The 15,276-nt window shown below is 52.1% G+C and overlaps 1 protein-coding gene across 1 annotated transcript in view; it reads left to right on the top strand.

The window, feature by feature from the left end:
• Positions 1 to 15,276, top strand: part of BMP7 (bone morphogenetic protein 7) — a 79,107-nt gene that overhangs the window by 36,412 nt on the left and 27,419 nt on the right. The window lies entirely within an intron of this gene.

Below are 15,276 nucleotides of genomic sequence, written 5' to 3' on the forward strand. Positions count from 1 at the left end.
TCCCCACAGTGCTACTCTATCTGTAGGGGATGTGCGTACTCTGCGATACCTCCCTGGGGGAGCCACAGGCGTGTCAGGGCAGCAGAACCCACTCGAAGGGTGTCCGTCACTGCCCAGGTTGAGATGATGTTGGCAGCTGGATGAAAATGTCTCTTGGTTTGTCTCAGGGACTTTGGCTGCCAGGAGTGTGACCTCAGAGTGGTCTCCTGGGCCAAGATTGAATCAGCTGCAGCCTGAGTCACTGATGAAGAGGGTCCCTGCAATGGGCCCGAGAGGGAACCTGAGGGGGCGGCTTTTCAGCTCCCTTCAGCCCAAGGCAGCCCGCAGCGCGTGAGGAGGAAGGAGACAAGCCTCGTGCCCCCATGCTGCCCGGGTGGGGGCTCTGTCACCTGCAGCCCCTGGCGGCCCTCCCCAGGGCTCCCCAGGTTTTCCCCTCCCCAAAAGGAGGAGGCATTGCTGGTCTCCTCAGCAGTGCCCCAAACCCTCCAGGAACACATGCACCTGTGCAGGTCTTACCTGTCCTCTGAGAAGGATGCTTCCTGCAGAGCTCCCCTGATGGATCGACCCAGAGGCTTCCTTGTCCTGTCACAGCTCCGCCCAGTCACTCAGCGCCTGGGGACCAGGTGAAATGCACTTCGGAGTCAGCTGGCTGGGGTGGCACCTGAACTTCTGCTTTTCTGACATGCCCCAGCAGTTGTCCTCAGGTTTAGGACCACGGAAATGGGTGAAGAGGTGCTTGGGTGCTGTGTGTAGCGCACATCTTACTGGGAGAACAGTGCAGTCCCATACCCCAGCCAGCGCCAGGATTCTTCCCATCATGCTAAGTAAGGTGAAGGGCTCGATAGTGAGACTCTGACTTTTTCTGACTTTGTGTCTGGGCAAAGGGACATGGTCACCATCCAGAGCACCTCCCTCCACCCGCTCCAGGCTTGTCATTCTTTGGCGAGCTGAGCACTTCATCTTTGGGTGACATCTTTGGGGTGTACCTTGGATGTTATTGTTCAAAGACTTGTCATCCCATTTACAGGTGTAGAGACTGCACAGAGAAGGGAAATAACAGAGAGATCAGGCAGCTAGAAAGTGGCAGAGTTTGGGCTTGCACTCAGGTCTTAGGTTCTGGCGTTCCGTGTTTGGCCATGACGGTGCTCGTTTTTTGTACTGATTCCCTCACCTGGGGCTCAGACAGGCGATGGTGAGGTCCCAGCTGTGGTTCTGAGCCGTGGCCGTGCATGAGAATCACTAGGGCTTTTACAGCCTGGACACAGGAGAGGCTGCAGGTGGTGCTGGGCATTGTTAGCCAGGGCTGTGGACAGGTGGCTAAGATTCCTTTTCTTTCTCCTGTGTGAGCCGTCTCATGTCCATGAGATGGAAGGGGAGAGACTCCTCCTAGTACAGGCCTTTTGCCTGGCCTCTCAAAGACAACTATTTTTCTCCCACAGAACTGAGCCCAAAGTGTGGTCCAGGCCCTGACTGACAGGCTCAATGGCACTGGCTGAGGGTGGAGATCCCTTTGGGTTTGGCTCTAGAATCTTCCAGAAGCTTCTGGAGCCTTCTTGCTGCTCCTGAAGGTCTACGTGCCTGGTTCCATGTCTCCTGGCTTCCGTCGCTCACCACTACACCTCAGCCCCAGGGCGTGAGCTCTGGTTTGGAGCTGCTTTCTCAGGAGTTTCTGGTTTAGCTCCCCAGTGCCTTTTCAAAGGCAAAGAGGAAGCAGCTGGCTGCCAGGGCACCACGGGACCATCCTGGAAGGTCAGAGAGAGCAGCCAGAGAGCAGCCGGGTGAAGGATGCCTCGGCACTTTCCTTGCTGCCTTTCTCTAGGCCCCACTCCAGATCCCAGCTCGGAGCTGCTTGAGCAGGAAGGAAGGGCCGTTAAGATCTCTTGTTTCCCCTTGGGTTCCTCTCACGTGTGAGCCCCCAAGGGGATCACTCTGGGAAAGGCCTGCGTTCTGCTACGCCTCGCTGGACAGAGACGGGGCATGCTGTGTCCAGTCGAGTCAGTGCTGGTCTCCGCGCAGTTGGCCTGTCCTGCTCAGCATCCCGGAGCCAAATGGCCCCTTGGCTTCCTGTCCTGCGGGCTGAGACCATCTGGTGGGCCTTGGTGGTTTTTTTGATCTTTGTGCCTTTTATTTCCTTGCATAATCCATCGCAAGCCTGGCTTTGCGGGAATACGGGTGATGGTGACAGATCCCATTTATTTGGTGCCTGCAAGGGATTAGGCTGGTGCTTACAAGTTGCATGCATCATGCAGAAGTGCCTCACAGTAAGCTTGAGAAGTCTACATTCTCTCGTTTTGTGGATGAGGTTCCCAGGGCACAGAGTGGTCAAGTGACCCTCCCGAGGCTATACACTAGAGGGCGAATTCCAAACCAGGTAGTAAGTATAATTTCGGGCGCCGGGTCCCACCCTCAGAGTTCTGATGTAATGTCCCAGTATCACCTTGACACTGAGAATTTGTAAAGCTCCCCAGAGTGGACTTGCTCTCTGCTCTGTCCTGTTCCTTTGAGGATCTGAGGGACCTTGGATGAGTCACTTTGCCCATGTAATGGGGATGAAGACACCTATGTGAGGGCTGAGGACCGTGCTCGTGAGTGGCAGCCAGGACTCCCCAAGGTGAGTGGGAGGTGAGTGTCTAGCTGTCTTTCTGGGAGAGAATACAAATGGCGACATCAGGGAGCATTCATGAGGCACTTCCTTCATATCTGCTCTGTTCTCATCACTCCACATGGATTTAATGCTTGACTGTGAATGTCAAGGTGAGTGCATGTCCCGTGAAGTGGACCTTTTGCACACCTACCTGCCTTGTGGGAAAGGGCTGCTCCTTTTACATCACGACTGATTTGGCTGTTGCCTCCCAAATTCACCATGTAGTATTCACCCCCTCTTCTTTGACAATACTTCTCTCAATTGGGAGGAGAGATGGCTGCCTTCGCGAATGGTGGTGATGACAAAGGTCATTGTCGTGAGTGCTGACTATGCAACATCTTTAGTCCTTCCTGTCACAACCCCCAAGGGAGGTACCATCCCCTATCCCGTTTTACAGACAAGAAAACTAAGGCACAATACCACATTAGGGGTTAAGGCAAGAAAGCTTGCATTTTCCCCAGTCCCATTTGTTTGTCTTTCTTGGCTGTGGATACACATTTTCTTTTCACGGCAATCCTAGAAATTGGGTAACAGTGGGGAAGTGTATGTTCTGCACAAGGAAACTGAGGCAGAGAAGACAAAAGATGTGCCCAGCTTGTCCCAGCGGTGCGGACGTGTTCTTTGTACCTGGAGACTGGTACATAGGAGTCATTCAGTCAAACGCATTCGCATGAATGGATAAAAGAAGGAACTGGTCTTCCAGGGCGTGGACTCCTTCGGTGGACAGACCATCTTGCATTGAGGTGGTTCCAGTGCCCAGCACGGTGCCTGGAACCAGTGAGTGTCGCTGAAGGGGCACTGACCCTCCTCTCACTCTCCCAGCATCTCCAGACCTGGGCCGGTCCATCCCAGCAAAGCTTCCCACGTGTTCTCTCTTCCAGAACTGAAACCCGAGAATGCCTTGTTTTCAATCTTTCTCCAGCATCTGAGCCCAATTTCCAAAAAGTGAAAATTGCCCATAATTATAATACTTTTCGATCTTAGGGAAGTTCCCCTGTGATGATTATAATTATATTATTTAGAGCTTGTGTGCCAGTGGGTACCCAAGGGTAGATTGATTCTCATCTGAAAATAGGGGAAACGTTGTGTGTGTTGTGGCCCCGGGCCCCCTACACTGGAATGGATTTGGGGGAGAATGGGCGTTAGTATTGGGGGCTGGCTGGATAACTTGAGCCGGCGCTTAATTCCAAAAGCACTTCATACTTGGACCTCTGCTCGCCTATAGGAGCTTATTTTTCCAAATGTATTAACATCTGTGTTTCATATCAGGGCCTGTAATTGCTTTAGCCTTTTTGGCAGGAGACAAAGAGAATTAATATTTTTCAATTTGGTCATGAGCGGTCATCTGTAGCTGGGAAGAAAAGTGCCTGCTCAAATGTGAACTCGGTAAGGATGCGGAATGCAGGCTCACCAGAAGATAATGTCAACCGTGGTTAACGAAGTCCTCGGTGATTCCAAATTCAGGGCGGAAGTAGGCCTCTGGGTAAATGCTCAAAGTTCTTCCAAACACTGGTTCTTCCTTTGTCTTCCTCCTGCCAGCCCCCATCAGCGCCATTTTCTTTTCTTTCTGCCTCTGCAATGCCCATGGCTTTCCATTTGGCCAATCCAAGAATGGAGGGAGGAAAGCTGACACCTGGTCTGCATTCCAGCATGTACGCTACCACTGCCCATCTGGGAGCCAATGCACTCCTTCCTGCCAAACCTGTCCTCAGGACAGCTCCATCGCATGAGGCAGCCACTGCTAGGGGAGCAAAGCTGCCATTGACTGAAGCCTGCTGGCCATGAGTCTCAGGTTGGGTTTCCCTGAAGATGACCCTGAGACGAAGACTGTGTGTGAAAGTGAATGGTTAGCAAGTGTTCCCAGAAGATGTAGGAGTGTGTGAACGTGTCTGGAAAGGCAGGCAGCTGTGCCATGCAGAGTCCCACGAGGGTGACTTAGGCTCCCTCCTTCTGCAGGGGCTTTTGAAGACAGAATTGCACCCGTCACCCCAGTCGGGTCAAGGAGCTGAAGTGTTTATACCTTCACATCCATCCGTAGTTAAGACAGGAGAGCTCAGCTTCGGCACTGCTGACATTTGGGGCGGGCCATCTGTGTTGGGTGTTGGGTGTTACTGGCCCCCACCCATGAGATGATACTGCCAAGCTTTGACAACTCAGAGTGTCTCGTGACGTGGTCAGGTGTCCCCTGGGGGGCAGAATTGCCCCTGGTTGAAAGCACTGGGGGGGGGGGGGAGGAGTGTCACTCCCCAGGCACTTCTAACCTGGATGGTCACAGGTGAAGTGGGTGCCGGCACCTGGCAGGGGAAGTGCCCTGGAGCCGTGGAACCGGGGAGAGGATCTAAGACCCTGCACTCCTGGACAAGCCCCGGGAGGCTGCTCGCCCTGACCACGCTTCACCCCTGCCTTCTTCCCACCTTCTTGTTCATCTTGCTCACCGCTCTGCTGCAGCCCTGCACCTGCTCACAGGCTTCTGTGGCTCCCATGGTCGTGGACGGTAGGGCTTCTTGAGTGAAAACTGGATTATAAGGGCCTTTTAAGGGGAGGATCTTTTTTTCTGGCTCTTCCTCAGGGTCTAGCTGGGGACTCTTTAAAGGAGATACTTGGATCGGCAAGCAGGCTTCTTTTTCCCCTCGGTGTTGTGGGTTAGGGCTGTGGGCTCAACCTTTGTTTCCGCGGCTGGGCCCATAGGTGGGGGGTGCAAGGGTGGAGGAGGGGGTTTACGAGTCAGGTTTGCAGTGATGCTGAATTAGAACGAGGAGCCCCTGGAAAAACCTGTCCTTGTCATGGGAGGGAAAATGGGGCTTCTCCTTAGAAAGCTTTTTCCTGAAGGAGCCCTGCTCGGATCCCTTTACATATGAGGTTCCGTGTTCACGGGCCCTGAATCCCTCGGGGGGAAAAACCTGTGAGTATCCACCTAACAGGACGGTCAGGCTTCAGTGGCGTAAAGCACAGGTGGCACTGGCTCAGCAGGTGGCCTTAGCCTCTCGCTTCTTGCCACCACTCTTTGGTTTATCAGAATGAAGTCTCAGACACCCCTCCCACGCTGCATCGAGTTTTTCTGATCTGCCCTTTGTTTTTGGAACCCTTGAATCTGGTCATCACGACACATGCTTCTGTCTGCAAACTCCCCTGTTAAGTTCATTTCCTTTCTCCCTCGTCTGCCTGCTACACTTCAGTTTTCTGCCTCTGGTTTGGGATCTTAAAACAGCCTGGGGTTCTTAAAAAAGAAAAAGTTAGGAAAGATGACCCAGCATGATAACTGTGTTTGTGTTGGTTTGTTTATTCCTTGAATGTGCGTGAAGAGGCTGAATTTACCTCCTTCTATTTTGGTCTGGAGCTGGAGGCTGGAGGAAATGGGGCAACCAGGGAAAGTCTCGGAAGATGAGTCTACTGTCCTTGGCGTCTCGCCCGCCCACCTCCACGATGCCAGCCGCACGCAGCTGCCCAGCAGCATGGGATTTCCAGGGCCACCTCAGAAGCTCCGCAGTGCTCTCCACAAGGCCCAATTTTTCGGGGGGCACCCCAGAGGTCATTTTGTTTCACCACAGATCTGTCTCTCTCTGAGCACTGCCATCACCAGCGTACCTCACTTCTCATCACTTGGGAGGTTGAATGGAATGACAGGGCCTCTGGTTTCCAGAAATTCTGGGGCCCAGGCCCTGGAATCTTAAGCAAGGGGGAGCAAGAGTTGGGTCCAAAAGTAAATCTGAGATTGGCTTCCTTCCCAGCTGCGGCTCCCTGCCTGTCTTTGTCCTCTTGGTTCCTCCTGACACGTACGGGTGAAGGAGCTGGCCCTGATGAAGTGATGACACAAAAACGGACGAGATGAACCCCAAACAACTGGCAACTTCCAATGGGGGGTCTGCTGGGGGTAACTTGGCACCCCCTCCCTGATTCCACAGGCAGACCCATGGAAGGTGGGGCGTGGAGGTGTCTGGGGGCTGACTAGTGTGCGTGACCAGTGGGATCGGGCTAGGGTGGTGGCCTGAGGCCCGGGAACTCGAGGCATGTCCATTTCTGGAGGCTCCTGAGTAATTTGAGAAAACATTCACTCTTCCTCTTTTACGAACACAAACTACAGAAAGTGGCACCAGAAAACCTCGTTGGCTGGTGAGAATACTCCAAAGGTACCAGCACATCCACGCGATGTATGTTTGATACTCACTTTGAGCCATGCTGCTTTCTAGGTGCTGGGCGACAGCAATGGCCAGCAAAGTAGGTTCTTGCCCGCCAGGAGCTTAACATCTGGTGGGGAAAGAGGAAAACCTGCAGAACTGGGCAGACAGGTTGAAACACCAGCCTGAGTACTGGAAAGGAGGGCCTTGCAGGTGTCTAACAAGGAGGCGTCCATTAGTAGATGCTTCCCTGGGGGGTTGGAGGATGAACAGGTGTGGTGGAGATCAAAGGACAGGTGTTCCTGACAGCTGGAACAGCATGTGCAAAGGCTGGAGCACTTGAGGCTGGATGAGGGAGGGGAGTGAGAAGGGGCGTGGGGGATGCGGAGGGACAGACCACCTAGGCCCTTATAGGTAGGGTGATTAAACACCCCCCCATGCCTCCTTCCTCTCCCCAAAGTTTCCCAGTTCGGACCATCCATTTCATAGTCTCCCTTATTATGGAACACATTTGGGAATTTGGGCCTTTTATCCTAAGAGCTAATAAATGTTTCGTGGAGCCAGGCCTGTTCTAAGATGTCGTGTCTTGAATGAGGGTCAGAGCGATGTGGTAGTGAGCTCCCCGCTTTCGGGCCGGGGCAGCTTAGATCCAGCGGGAGAAGGCTGGCATTGGCATTGAGGTCTGTTCCAACCCAGAGCCTTGAGACTCTGGCTCTGTGCTGGCATTTGACATAGCATTCCATTTCATCCATTCTTAGAACACCCCTCACTGTTATCCCCTGAAGGACATCGGCTTGCCCAGGGTCACTCCCCTGGGATTTCCCTATAACTCACCAAGGATCCAAAGCCTTTGTTGTGATGCCTACACCCCTGACCACCCAACGTGTGACCCAAGGACCACCCCGGGGACTTCATCATAAAGAGGGTCCTGGGCCCCACTCAGACCCCCTGATTGTTTTCTCTTGCTGGTAGGTACATCCTTGTTGGGAGAGAACCTTCCATTTCTGCCTGTGCTCCTCTTCCCTCGGCACCTCCTGCCCGTGGCCCATGTGTACCCACAAATTTGAGAGCCTCTTTTATCGCAGGCCGTTGCTGGGGTAGACATTTCTTTGCAGCAGGACTTCTCAGAGCCTTTAAAGCACTCATGAGCATTATGAACTCTCTAAGGAGCAAGGACCGTGTGGTGCTTCCCAACCTCGTTCGCATGCAGAGCCTTTTTTAGTTTGGACCCCCTCATTTTCCTCTCTTGGATATCCTATTAACAGGAGGCAGTTTTCAAGACCTTGATAAACTCCAGACTCTTCATTTTGCAGATGGGGAAACTGAGACCCAGACTTCAAGGGCCTGGCTTGCTTCCTGACTTTGACAACACGAGCCTCCTGGACTCTGGACAGGAGTGGACTTGGCCCTCCGGTGGTGGGCGGGGGAAGGGAGGAGGGAGACAGACAGACAGACAGACAGACGGTCACGGGGAGGGGAAGCTGTGGGCTGGCGACTTGTGCCCTGGCTGTGGGAGGAGGACCTCATGCTTCTTGGTGTATTTTTCCACCTTTCTCCCAAATGACTTAATTTTAGTCTTCCTGGATAAGCACTGTCTTAAAGTGAGTTTAAAAAAAGCCTCGGACCTCCCTGACTTCATCTTCCCGCCCTGGGGACGCCAGGGACTTCTTGGTGACTTGGTAGAAAGACAGGGCATTCCCTGAAGCTGGAGGTGGGGTGCTGGCACCTGGGCTGGGTCCTCCCCAGCCTGGGGCTCAGATGGGGCGCTCCCAGCGGCCACACCCGACTTCCTCGTGGCTCCTTTGATCTCCTTCCCGACTTCCCTGCAGGGCTGGTGTTTGCACGCTGGTCTGACTCCAGGTGCGTGGAGCTGGCTTCCCAGCCTGACTCATCCTGAGCAGTAACATGCCTGCTCTCCTCCATGACATCACGTCAGCCTGGGAAAGCTCTGGCTTCTCCAGCGCGCGCTCTCTCTCTCTCTCTCTCGCTCACTGTCTTCTGAGGAATGTTCCTCAGGCCTAGCAGCAATTCACAACATGCAGGGTTTTAAAATGTCCAGCCCTGCAGTTTTCCAGAGCCGCAGGGTGAGGATGAGAGCAGGGGTGAGGGAGAAAGTCTGCCGGTAACTGGTAACCGCTAGTGGTGAAGCCCATTATTTCCACCCCCTTGTAATACTCTTCCCAGCTTCCCTGTTCTCTTAGGACCAGACCTTCCAGTGGCCAGAGGCCGTGCAGGCTCCAGCCACTGCCCACCTCCACACTCTCTGTGCACCTGCACCTCTCCTTGTCAGCCTCTCGCGTCACACTTTGCACATTCTGTTCCCTCTGCCGGAATGCCCTTCCTGCCCTCCTCACTGCAGAGCCCTGCTCATCACTCTGCCTTCCCTCAGGAGACACTTCTCACCCCCAAGGCCAGTCCTTCCCTTCGTCTGCTGGCCCAGAGGACCCCCTTCTTCCCACCACCCAATCGGGGTTGCAGGACCCCCTGTGCAGCACTCACAGCCTCTGGACCTAGAGCTCCGTCTCTGGCTGCCATCATACCTCTGGCTCCTAGCAGAGCGCCGGAGACACAGAAGGTGCTCAGGGAGGGTTTCAAGGAGTGAAACTACTAGCTCCTGTGGCTTCTGGAACCAGTGACCACAACTTAGTGGCTTGAGACAACACAAATGGACTACCTTACAATTCTGGTGGTCAGAAGTCCTAAATGGATACCGGACTAATGTCGCAGTGTCCCCAGGGCTGTTTCCTTTGGAGGCTCTAAGGGCCAATCTGTGTCCTTGTCTTTTCCAGCTTCTAGAAGCACCCTCATTCCTTGGCTCGTGGCCCCTCGCCAGCAATTGCATCACTGACCTCTGCTTGTCTTCACATGTGACTCTCCTGTCTCCCTCTTACACTTACAAGGATGCTTGTGATTACATGGGCCCACCTGGATAATCCAGGATAATCTGCCATGTCAAAAATCTTTAATTACATCTGCCAAGTCCCTTTTGACATGGAAGACAACAAATCCCTAACATCTGGGAATTAGGACTGGGACGTCTTGGGTAGGGGTGATTATTCTGCCTACTACAGGATCTGAAGTTCATTTCCCTCTCTTTGATGGGGGACCACTTGGCACTGGGCCAGACTCATTCTCCCTTTGACTTTCTTCCCTTCTTCTAACCCTGGGGAAGGGATTTCTGGCTGGGGTGACAGATGGCTCCATGTGCCTCACGTCACTTCCTGTCTGGGGCCTGCCACTCGCCACCTGAGGACACTTTCTGAACTCCTCTGTACCTCAGTTGTCTCATCTGTAAAGTGGGGATCATGACTGGATGTACCTCTTTGGAAGAGGAAAGATTAGGAAAGAGAATGCCATTCCAAAGCTAGTGCACAGTAGATGCCCAGAATAAACTGTTGGGGTGCTGAGGCCTCCGGCACCAGCCACACCTCCTGAGCTTGGATGACTGAACATGGCCCTTCCAAACCCCAGCATGAGTCTCCTCCTGAAGGTGATGGGCTGTGTCTGAGGGACCCCAGAGTGTCGGGGGGGTCAAGCTGGGTCTGGGGCTGTGACGGCAAGAGTGTTTCCATTATACCACCCAACACTGAGGCGCAGAACTGGGTCCTAATTCTCACGCAGCCACTAGCGGCATGTGCACAAGATACAAACTCTGGTCTTCCGAGCTGGAAAGCACCTGGAGTAGATTTCCAAGGTCTTGCCCAGCTGTTAAGACCTGACTGCTAGGACCCTCTGGCAGGTCAAAGGCGGTGGTATCCCCACAGTCCTGCAACGTAGGAGGGAAAAACAGTGAAACAGGGTCCTACGACTGGACTGGGACTGTCCCAGGTGCTGCAGCAGTGGGTGCTGGGTGACCGGGTGGGACTCCGTGCTTCCTACGGCTTTAGCTCCGGCCGGAAGTCCCCAAGGCCAGAGGAATCCTCCGACTTCCCACCTTGGCCTCGTTTTGCCCGTTTCAGGGCTGGATTCCCTAGAGCTGTGTGTGTGCCACGTGCCAGGGGGTGGCACCCTGCCTCCCACATGGGGTTCTTGCTGGATTGTGGGTGAAAGCCCTTGATAACACAGTCTCTAAATAGTCTCTAAGGAGCCAGAGGGTAAAAAAAAAAAAAAGGACTTTCCATCTTCCCACGTTGGAGATTTAAAAATACGCACTTTTCCATGGTGGTGGAACTTTCCAGGGGAAGGTGGGCTGAGAGGCGCTGGCTGGAAACCAGTCCTGGTGGTGTGTGTGGCTTCTCTGGCTTTTCCCTGTGGGTTAGATTTCACCAGTCCTCATGGGTGTCCCTGGGTGGGGGAGCCCGCAAGCCCCAGCAACACTCTATCCCCAGGCCGCTGGTTAAATATTAACACCCTTCACCACCAAGGAGTTGGGGTCACCGATGGTTCACGCCTCCCAGAGAGCAGGGCTTTGGGGAAACCTGTGTTTCAGGAGGGGAGAAGGTGACCTCCTGAGTCTGGCTGCTATTTCCTTAATCGGAAGCAACATGAGAAGGGGGAAGAAATGCCAAGTTCATACCCCAGGTCTGCTGCCTCTCGGTGAGCTTGGAGGATGAGGCAAAAGTGTCCACACCCCTGCGAGAGGGTGAGAGCCAGGCCACCCAGCTCGCCCAGGTTTGTTCCACAGTAGAACATGGAAATATATTGCCCCCAAATGGAATCTCGCTTCTTGTAGAAATAGCACTGTGCTTGCTAACTTGAGACAGTATTGATGTTTGTGTGTAGACGGCAGCCACATACTCGAGTGAATTCTTGCTGAAACCCGAGTATGGCCATATTGGCTTTTCATGAATAGGTGTGTAAACCTTAAAAATATTACTTGCGTAATGATGTCATGCTCTATATTTGGGGCTTATGTTGGCCTTATCTAAATTTAAAAAATACAGATTTATTGAGATGTAATTCACATACCATATAATTCACCGTTGTAAAGTGTATAATTCAGTAGGTTGTTTTTTTTTTTTAATGTATTTGGAGTCGTGCAACAAATAGCACTTTTCAATGTTAGACTATTTTTATCACCCGAAAAGGAAACTCCATGGCCATCCCCTGGTCTTCACTTGGTTCTCCCCGGTCCCCGAGCAAAGTGGTATTATCCCCACTTTATAGAGGAGGAAACGGAGGCGGAGGAGTTAGTTGGCTTAACACTTGCCTCCTGTGCTCCACCGCCTAGATCTCATCCCCTTCTAGAATTTTCTCTGCCTCACGCAATGTTGTGACAATAACATGCACCAGGCAGGATTCAACAACTTCCTGAGGTGAGATGAGGTGACGGGCTTACGTACTCCAGTTCTCAGGTCCGACTGCTGCACCGTATGTGGGTTCACAGTTCACTTCACAGGTCTCTCGATGTGGACAAAGGCTTTACCTCTGAACCTCGCTTTGCTCATCTGTAAGTTGGGAACGACAACCTCCCTGTTAGGGAGATTCACAGAACTGGTGCCAGGAAAGCCCCTAGATTTTCAGTAGTGGGGAAGGTGAAAGAATGCATTTAGTTACCTTGGGGCCCTTCACCCTGAGCCTTTCCCACCTCTGCTCTCACCTGGGCTGGGTCAGGGAGGCCGGTATGTTCAACGTACATAAAAATGTCACAAAGGGCTTGTTCAGTTCCTCCTGGTTATAAGAACCATTGTGTTTTAATAAGATGCTCCTCTTGGCAGCTAGAAATTCCCCCTTTCCCACCTGTCAGTCTGGCCTTGGCTGCTGAGCCCTGTTTCCTTTGTCCTTTTAGAACCTCATGCCTGGGTCTTCCATCTAAAAGCAAAGCCTGTTAGTATCTTATTCTTCCCACCTCAACCAGGCTCTCCGGTCCTGATGCCTTCTCGTTTTTATTTTTATTTTTAATTTATTGGGGTGACAATTGTTAGTGAAATTACATAATTTCAGGTGTACAATTCTGTATTGCATCATCTACAAATCCCATTGTGTGTTCACCACCCAGAGTTAGTTCTCCTTCCATCACCATATATTTGATCCCCCTCACCCTCATCTTCCACCCCCCACTCCCCCTTACCCTCTCGGTCCTGATGCCTTCAGACGAAGGTTTGGCTCTTCCGAGCATGCCTGGAACAAAGTGCAGACTGTGACTTAGAGCACGGGAGATGGTGCATTTACGTTGCTTCACGGATGAGTCAACACTAGCCGGCAGCATCTGCCCCTTGGCGTCACGACCTGTAACAAGAGAATGCTTAGTATCGTTTGGCAAGGGCTTCACCTCATCAAAGGCCTGGTTCTGTTCCCTAAGTTACGACTCATTGTTCTACCGCCCAGAAGGGCCTATCCAGCTATCTGGTCACATTTTCCTACATATAACAATTTTCCAGCAAAGACACCACCCAGGTTTGTGACTTCTGTGCTGTAATGTGGTTATTCCTACAGGGGCGCTGGGAGCCTGACTCAGTAGGGGAATTGTTTGGGTCCCGAGTGCTGTTTCTTCTCTCACTGAGTTGTCGAGAACAGTTGGCTGCTTCATTGACAATCTTGGTAGCTCTCCATAGCTAGGAAGGTCATTGAGGCAGACTGGAGACGAAAACAGCAGGAAATTCTTGTTTGTGAGTTTAAAATCGGTGTGAATATCCCCCAAGCCAGTTCTGAAACTACCTCTGGAAGGGCACTGAGGAGTGAACCGATCATGGAGGATTGTCTCATGGTGTTTATTCAGTTTGGACATGAGAGTCAGACTCAGGGCCTTCCAAATCCTTTGTGGCTCTAAAAAGACCTCTTCGCTTCTGTAAGTGTTAGAGAGGGGAGCTTCTTACACATCCGAAGGGACTTCAGTCTGGCTGGCTAGGGGACAACGTACTATCTTGTGGCTACGTTTTGTTGGTCATAAGATCAAAAGTCATATTCCGTTCACACACGTTGTATAATATGATTAAGCACGTTCTGAATTTAGTTCTGGCAGTTGTTGAGTAGAGGGAGTTTGGGGGGGCCTGGGGCGGATAACCCCTGTTCCCACCTTGTGGTCTTGGTGCTACTGCCCATCTCCGTGGAGTGTCCTGCCCTCCCACGGCCAAGGGCTGGACATGGACTTGACTAGGCCCATTAGATTCTCTGCCCTCAGACTTTTGGATGGAGAGATGCCAAGAGGGAAATACAGCTCAGGTGTATTCCTTCGACAACAGTGATGAGACAGCCTACACCCTCACACTTCCCTTGGCTCCCGTGTGTTTCTGAGCCTGGTTTCCCATCCCTACGTAGGCTTCTCTGAGTGGACGGTTAATCTCTCGCTACACTTCCAGTGGGTTCTGAGTTAAAGTCAATTTAAGACACTGGCTAACACTACCGATTTAGTCCCTGAGTGCCTTCTCATGAGTCTTGTACATATTAATGTGCCTGGTAAATGTCCAATGTGTTACGGCATGCAACAGAACTACAATTTGGCCAAACTCACAAACATGGAGATCTTCAGGCCACACAGGAAAGACTAATGGGGATGACTGGCCGTAGTTTTAGGAGGGAGACTTGGGGCAGGGCCCGTAGGAGATGTGTGCCTCCTCCAAAGGGGGCGTCTGCTCCTCAGCTCCAGCCTGGCTTCGTGGGTTATATTACAGTGCGTTTACTATTTGATTTGCCAAAGGCTCTGAAATGATGGCAACTACACCTGAGCAAAGGTCGTGTCCAGAAGAACTGTCTTCACGTGTGGTCCCAAGCTGGGCTTTGCAGGTACCCTGGGCGGGGTCCTAGCAGTGTAAGCCGGGCAAACAGCTCTGCCTCTCTGAGCCTCAGTTTCGAGCTCTGCACAATGGCACGGGTATACTCAGAGTCAGCAAAGACGTGATGCTGGTCAGGCATTTCAACCCAGGGCCTGGCACGTAGTAAGCGCTCAATAAATTGCTGCTACATCTGATGTCTTTTTTGTGTGAACAGAGAAAATTGACCTTAATTCTCAGGGAAATTAGGTCACTCCGGGTATGATACAGATTGTCAGTTCCCTGGGGCAGGAGCTGATTGGGTGTTGTTTTATCATTGTACCCCATTGCCTGGCACAACACAAGGGCCCAAATATTTTAATTGACTACTGAAGGACTCAAACTATTGAAACTGAATTTTTATGAGTGTGAAAGAGACATTATGATACTTGTTATACTAGAATTCGACTATCTAGGAATATGAAAACCCATCCACCCATCCATCATCTATCTTCCATCCACTACAAGGCCAATTGTGGTTTTACCCAATTTGCTACTGTAAAATCCGAGAAAGAGAGAATTAAAGGGCTACCTCTGTCAATAACATCAGTTTCCTAACACCTGATGGGCTTATGAAGAAGTTCTGTGGCCTGGAGACGAAGAGTGTCTGCACTGGTACCCGATTGCCTGGGCTCAAGCCCCACCTTGGCAGCTTCCTGGCTCAATGACCTGGAACAAGTCATGGTTTTACCCCGTATTCAATGGAGATGGTAATATCCCCACAGCTTAGGGTTGTGATAACTGAATGAGATGCTGTGTGTAGACCACTGGGGACAGTGCCTGACAAATGGCGAGTGGTCCAGCAGCTATGAACTTCTGTTCCCTGAGA

This window comes from Rhinolophus hipposideros (assembly GCF_964194185.1).
Source record: "Rhinolophus hipposideros genome assembly, chromosome: 22".
NCBI lineage: Eukaryota > Metazoa > Chordata > Mammalia > Chiroptera > Rhinolophidae > Rhinolophus > Rhinolophus hipposideros.